We start from the raw sequence: 8,142 nt of genomic DNA, 5'->3' as shown, positions 1-8,142 counted from the left end.
GTTCGCCAGAGACAAACCATGCTATAGATCATCTTACATGGTAAACCATGCTATAAACAGCTAGAATGATTGGACATCACTTATACTGGCTAGGGAACCTCTGTTAGAACTTGTTTAGTAGGAACTGTATCAAAACTAGAGGTGGGCCTGATCCAAACATTCTTTAAGAATTTTCCTATAATTATCCAATCTATGTAAAGGGCAGAACCAAAATTCTAGATCTCTGGGGCAGTTTGGGTCAAGATCCTGATCTGGGCATCCTGGCTTAATCCCATCTCTAGTTTAATTTAAACATTGTTCTCTAGAAAGATGCCAGCACAGTTTCAACCCTTAATGTAGACAGGGCTTGGAAGTTTTACAAAGCTTTGAAGATTGTTAAGCCAAGGGAATAGGCCGGGCGGGGAGGGGGAGAAATTTAACATGATGGAAAAGAAGAGAAAGACTAAGCTTATCCTTATCACTATCCAGCTACAAGGTATTTTATCTGACTGTGAAAAGGATTGTTGACAGAAGACAAAATGCTGTTGACAGGATAACAAGACACAGGATAATGTTCCTTGGAACAGTTAGAGGATATAAAATATATAGCTTTTAAGACCTAGTCTATATATCTTAGTGTTTTATAGTGTTTTAAATGGATGTTAAAAAAAAGAATCCAGAGGTCAGTCATCCAGAACCTACACTCACCACTGCTGTCATTTAGAAAATCAGAGGTGGAGTTGTAAGTAAAGGACTTGCTGGGGAAGAGGCTGTTATAGACAATGAAAATATTTCATTGATTCTAGGGCTATTCAGGGGAGAGAATTTCCCTGTAACATACACATGGCCCTTTCTGTTCTTTTCCCACCATGTGGCTTTCTTAAAGAGTCACCTATGCTCCTCCCTAAAAATAAAATTCCCAAATCCCAATGGGCTTTTTGACAAAGTGTTGTTTTCCTAGAACTAATCAACTAATGTCTAGTCTTACAAATCAATATATCTTAGTAGCCGCTTGAAAAGAGTTTTTTGATTTTGTGCCGTACAGTACTTTCAGAAGGGATGTGTAGGGGCCTGTGAGTAAGGGAATTTATGCTGCTTGATACATAAGTGTCAGATATACTGGTATAGCACAGTGTTTGCTAAGGTGGTACAGAATTCATACTTTTGTTGCTATACATATACTGTGGCTGAGTGTGATTAATGGCTTCATTTAGCAGCAGCGTACCATTTAGAGAGTCTGTCCATATTTACACTTTTCTAACCTTTTATTTGATTGATTGATTGATTTTTTAGGAGTTTATAACTCCACTGTTTAAATTTGTCTTGCTGACACTGGGAAATACGGCTTTTTTATTATTTTTTACACAGATGTAATCGAAGTTGCTATTTTTGCCCTTCACCTAACTTTAAAGAAATAATTTGGCTTCATTTCTCTGTTTTTTGTATTTTTTTAAACTGAAATGATAGTCTGTTAGTCACTGATGGACTAGAGCTTTTGGGCGCTGCAAGGATCTTAGAGCAGAGCATGCTTCTATAGATCACGTGTAGTACAATACCCTAGTAAGTAGGGACGGTTTCTCTCTGAATGTCCTGGAGTCTGTGGTTCAAGTCTTTCTTTTTTCCCTTTCTTCTAAATCTTCATGTATAGCAGCATCTGCCATCAAGTTGTAATACATACAAAATCTCATAATTGCTTTCTGGACACTTATTTGGGAATCATAGTCAGTCTGAGAGATCAGTTGACAATATGTCTCCTTTCAGTGGTTTGGTGGGGTAGGAGATCAGTGTTAGAAGAGCGTCCATTCTTCAATAAAACTACATCCCTTTGTGTATGAATAACGCTGAGAATTTTTTCTTGAGTTAATAATAATTTCTTCACACAATGCACAGTCAACCTGTGGAACTCCTTGTCAGAGGATGTTGTGAAGGTCAAGACTATAACAGGGTTCAAAAAAGAACTAGATAAATTCATGGAGGATAGGTCCATAAATGGCTATTAGCCAGGATGGGCAGGTTTGGTGTCTTTAGCTTCTGTTTGCCGGAAGCTGGGAATGGGCAACAAGAAGTGGATCACTTGATGATTTCCCGTTCTGTTCATTCCCTCTGGGGCACCTGGTATTGGTCACTGTCAGAAGACAGGATACTGGGCTAGATGGAACTTTGTTCTGACCCAGTATGGCCGTTCTTATGTTCTGTTTATAACCAAGCACTGTGAGGGGAGGGAAAAGATCCCTTGGTCAGTTCAGGCTACTTTGCAGTGTTCTGGTGTCACAAAGCAGCCTTAAACTTGTTCAGTTGGCCTGGGAAGATGCTACCAGCTCAGGGGCTTCGTCCATTGGTGAAGGGCAGTTGTAGTGGATCCTATGGCACCTTCACTCAGGGTTGCCCTGCATAGGGATAATGACTGGATTGCCATTGCATGTTATTGATCCTAAGGTGCCAGAATTGTCTATGAGGTCCATAGGCAGTTGAATATCAAATACAGTACACTGTTCTTTTCATTCCTGTGGCACTTTGTGATTTAACTTTATACCAGTGTATTTAGTAATGGATAGAAAAATATATTGACACTCATCATCATCATCATTTTGAGTCCTGCTTTTAGTTTTTAATCACATATCTAAAAGAACACAGAATTAGAGTCCAGAGAAGGACAATACACTGATTAGAGGCACAGGAGAAAAGAATTGCATACTCTGTAGTTAGTAATAACACTCATATAGCACTTTTCATCTTCAAAGTGCTGTGCAAATATTAATGAATTAATCCTCACAACAGCTATTGAGATATGGAGGTTTATCCCATTTTACAGACAGTGAAACTGAGAAAGGGAAATTAAGTGATCTGCCCAAGACCAAAGAGGGAGTCTGTGTTAAAGCCAGAATTGCATTCAGGAGTTTATGGTTCCTTACTAGACCAAACCTGTTCCTGAGATACTAGGATTGTTTGTTTAGTTTGAAAAGAGGAGGAGGAAGCAGCTATATGACACAGGTATATCAAATAATGACTAATGTAGACTCAAGCAAAGAACTTCCTTGATCTATGAGTTAATAATGAACTTGTAGCACAGTTGTTCACTGTAGAATAGGCACTCTCACCTAAACAGAATAAGTTGTGGTGTGCAAAACAATAAAAAGGAGGCAAATAAATACAACCCCTGGAGAAGGAAAAGTCAGTTAATTTAAAAAAGTCTTTAATTGTCTGAGAGGGAGAAGCATCTTTAAGAATGATGGGCTACACTCCACCCAAAAGGCATCTCATTTGCTTGTTTACAATGAAGGAACCTGTGTGCTGGGGACAGTTAATACCCGTGGGAGGCTTGCTCACTCTACCTGAACAGAACAGAATGCTCCTATAAGTAAGCAAGTAAGTGCTTTCCTCCGAGGGCATGCGCACACATACAGACATTCATATTTTGTATTCAAAGTTCTTGGCTCAGGTTCACTAGCAGCTGGTGCTAGCCATTTATCTCCCTGCCTGTGTCACAGAGCTGGAGGAGATTGAGCTAGCACTGCTGCCCACAGGGCAGCTCCATGTCGTTCCCATAAAAAGAGAAGGCGGATTAATTGAAAAACTTGGAGGGTTGGGGGGTGATATGGTCCCAAAAGGATTCCCTCCTCAACACAACCATGCACCATATATTTAGTGCACACAATTAAGTCTCCTTAAAGCTGAAGACTCCTTTAGTGAACAAGGATGAATGATTTCTTTGGGGCACTCCCTCCCTAGGCTTCAGAGGCTGAGCTGCAACTTCAAAGCACTTGCCTGTTCAACTATTTTTAAAGCGGGAGCGGGAGCTCCACTAGCCTGAGTCCGTCCACCCAGCTGGGAGGTTTGCTCCAGAGTGCTGTGTAAACATACCTAATGGCAAAGACCATAAAGAAGAAATTGGCTTGAGAACTGCTTTCAGCAAACATATCTTAAAACATTTTACAGAAGCCCTCTATTTAAAAATTTTTCTGCTAATGACCCATCCACTTTCCGTATTGTTTCTCCTTTGTTCTTTACCACCAAGAATATCTTCCCTTCCACAAATACACACAAAGTGGAAATACTTTAAGTGCCTTTAGGCAGAAAAATCAAAACTGAGGCAAAACATTCCATCCTCAATCCCCACTGCTCTGAAAGAGAGCCTCAAAAGGAAAGAGGAAAAAACCACTTGTGGTGATATTGTACCTGTTCTTGGCATGCAGGCGTCTTTGCATCAGCCCCTGCTGTAGTGCAGTGCAAAGCACAGAGACAGACGTTTTTACTGGTAAATAGTTGCACTATAGACTTGGCTTGAGTATGGGTGAAACAATGAAAGGAAAAACTGTAAAACCACAGACCTGTAGTATGCAGTTTCGACCAGAGTTTAGGCAGGGCCTTGTTTAGCTCACAATACACAGTCCCATCATAGGCATACAGACAGGTTGTCTAGTTAATCTTGATTTTAATCATATCTGTTTTCCAGATACACTGTCAATATCAGCCAGGTTGGTCAAATTTAACACATCTACATAAATCATCAGATCATGCAATGGATTACTAATCATGAATCAAGGCCCGAGACAATAATATATGTTGTTATGCATTTTCATGTTGTCATCAGTCATTACATAACTGATGGGCTAGGTCTCTCTGAAGGCTTTTTATGTATCTATTTACAGTATTTAATAGTTCTTTCATTCTCTGTGTCTGATAAGAATCTAGCAATAGTTGCCATATATAATCCCTAACTGATATATATATAATAATCTTCTGTCAAATCAAGATTGGATGTCTTTCTAAAGGAAATATTATCCTTCAGTCACAAGTTGGGCTTGATGCAGGAATCACTGGGTGAGATCTATGGCTTGTTTTATGCAGGTTAGATTATATGATCATAACGATCTCTTTTAGCCGTAAAAATCTATGAATCAATGAGAGAACAGAGTGAACACTGTTAAATCTCTATGGTAGCTTCATATAGAGGATTAGGATTTAGTTTTAGGCAGCAACTTCTCATGAAGGTATCACAAAGAGCTTTAGGGAATTAGATATTAGTAGTGCAAGAGCTATGCAGACATATGCAGCAATAACTATGAGCACACACATAGCCTTGGATGCTACATTTTTGAGGGAGCAGACTATAGAGAAGTTGTGAGGCAGCACTTTCAATCTCTTTATCGAAAGGGGGAAAAGGCAACATGTCCTCTTTCCTCTGGGCATAGTGGGTAGACACAGCACTAGCCACCACTGCCCCACCCACCCCACTAGCAGAAGTCCCTCTCTCTTGTTTCACCAGAGGCTGTTGTCTTTCTTATCCAATGCTGCACACAATCTGTCACCTGCACAACTGAGCAGAAGACTAAGGGGAGTGTTCAGATTGGGATGTGTAAATTATGCTATATCCCTACAGCTGCTGTTCGGAAGGAAAAAGGAGAAAGTGGGAGCACTTATCTCTCCCCTCCTCCCACCCCTTCTCGCAGTTACAAAGGGAATCTCAGCTCAGTGGCTTATCGATAGGAAAGCACCTCAAAGGTTGACACAGTGCTTAAAATTCAGGTGGGAGCTGGACACCAATTTATGCTTGGGGTCGCAGCATTGCTAATGTTGGTGGAACTAGTGCAGGCCAAGCCTATCAGTATAGCATCCTTTCCCAAATTCTGCAGTGTCAGAATTACTATCATTATTATTTACTGTGACCAGAATTTTCAGAAGGGTTGTAGGTGCTGAACACTTGATATATAGATCTTGCAAGCTCTTTCTGAAAATCTGGCTCCACATGCCAGCTGTGTATTCTGCAATGGATAAGACACAATACAAGGTACAGCCCTGGTTCCAAGGTGTTAAATATCTAAAAATGAGAATTGAATATAAGGTCAAGTCCAGTTTGAACCCATCAGCCAGGGCTAAGAGTGCTATTCACTGAGACAAAATGACTTCTTCTTTTAAAAGACTACTTTAAAAATCATACTTTTGTCTGAGAATGTTGGACCTGCTATTGTCACAAGTAACACCTAAGGTGATTATTTCTGAAAGAAGTTGGTGGGTCGGTGGGTGTGATCTTTTTTTTAGTTTGTTTCCTTTGTGCATTTGACAGAACTTTGTGTACAGTGAGCTTTCTTGTGTATAGTCATTTTTCTCTGTTGTGTGAGGGGGGTCATTCACATAGCAGTGGGGTAGAAGGAAACGTTTAAAAATGTGATTATAAAACCACAAACGTTAGCAGGAGAACTTGGGCAGGTTTAGGACCTGAAACTACTATAATCCCTTTTTAAAAATTGAATGACTAGATTTCAAGATGTTGGTGTCCCTCTAAGGTATTCTGTGGTTTTAAGGTAAATGTTCTATTTACTTTTTGGTAAACTGAAAGTTTATTTAGCAGATGGATGTAATATGCTGATTCCCCCCATGAACTGCTCCAGTTCATGGAACAATAGATGTCTGTGTTTGGAAACTGGCAAAGGGTTAACTGGTATTTGTTTAAAAGGATTTCCCTGAGTATTTCTTAATATTCTACTTGGGTGCACAGAAACTATAGCCGTTCAATATGCCTGTTCCATTATTAGCTACATTTACCTGTATGCTTTTTGGCAAAGGGGAATCTCTTCTATATGACATGGACATTGGATTTATATATGCCATGTCCTGTCTTAGCAACAAGGATCAGCACTACAGAAATCATGAGGAGGAGCTCAGATGTTTTGGAAAGGGCATGTAAGAAAATAGAGATAAATCCGCCATACTCCAGACAGAATTAAAAATCTTTTGCAAGAAGACGGTAAAAATGTATTGTATGTCCTAGTGCCCCTTTCCCCATATTTACAGGTTATTCTCCCCTTAGGCATGGTCTACACACAGGTTTTGTACTGGTATAACTATGTTGTTTGGGGGTGATTTTTTTATTCTATTTTATTTGTTTTTTAACATCCATAGATATGCTGGTGCAACTTCTAGTGTGGATGCAGTTATACTGGTAGAACTTATTCTCCTTCCCATATAGGAGTGAGCTATACCAGTATAAGCACATTTATGGATATAATAGCAACCACACCAGGGGGGTTGTATCACTTTATTTATACCAGTATAGTGGTGTTACCCGCAGTTCTTTCAACCCAAAGCTATTGGTAACTTTTACTCTGTGTGAGGTGGTGTCAGGAAATAAATCAAGGGAGATACGGCTGTCCGACCGATAGATGGCTGGCACAAACAGGACAACACAAGAGTGCTTTCACTTAAAGCTAAACTTTACTTAGTCTCAAGCACTTACACATGTCCGCAACAGGTTAGTAAAACACCGCCAACCCTCAATAATTACCGAAGCTGAGAGTGGCTCTCCAGTAGCACAGCGACAGGCTTCTGTAGGCCAAACTTCTGTCTGCTGGTGGGGACCCCAAGATGCATCCAGAGGGAGTGTCTCTGAAGAAACCCTCCCGAAGAGTCCATTACCTCAAACTTTCCCCCCTTATTTGTACATTAGTAATACAATGACGTACCACTTAAAGAAAACTTGCTAAACAAACAGTTTTTAAAGGTCAAGCAAGAGGTTTCCTTCTGATCAACCAGATGTGTTTTTTTCAGTGTGCATACCTTGATGCCCTGCCAGACACATTCCCGAGGGCACATATAGACAAACTTCTTGTTTTTCTAAAATACATATATCAGCAATTTCAACATTCTTAGCAGGAAGGACATGGGGTCAAGCTGCCCTTTCTGTGGCACCCCAAACCTCCCCTCCTGCCTTGGTTAAGCTAGGGCCACTGCATGGCCAATTTACAGCCTGCTGACTTGGCTACTTTTAGCAATAAGCAATAGTGATTTGGTATGGCCTGCTGGCTTGGCTATTGTTAGCAATAAGCAATCGTGATTCAGGCAAGCGTGATTACTGGTTTGCTAAGATTGCCCCGTACAGTGGTACAACCTTATTTTCAGTCAGAGCCCAATCCTCTACTCTTTATTCTAGCAAACCTCCCACTGAAGTCAATAGGGACCAATCTTGTTAACACAGTTTGGCAAAACATATCCTTTTTTCAAGCCACCTCTACACTACTGATTTCTGCCAGCATAGCTAGGTCAGTCAGGGTGAGAAAAGGTGTGATCACTGACCAACATAGCTGTACCAGCAGAAGTCCCTGACGTAGATGCTGCTATACTGGCAAAGCTGTGTTTTTACCAGCATGTTTTGTTTAATAGCTTGTT

Source organism: Eretmochelys imbricata, chromosome 7 (genome assembly GCF_965152235.1).
Source record: "Eretmochelys imbricata isolate rEreImb1 chromosome 7, rEreImb1.hap1, whole genome shotgun sequence".
Classification (NCBI taxonomy): Eukaryota; Metazoa; Chordata; order Testudines; family Cheloniidae; genus Eretmochelys; species Eretmochelys imbricata.
The sequence above is the reverse complement of the archived record's forward strand: the minus strand, read 5'-3'. Positions refer to the sequence as shown.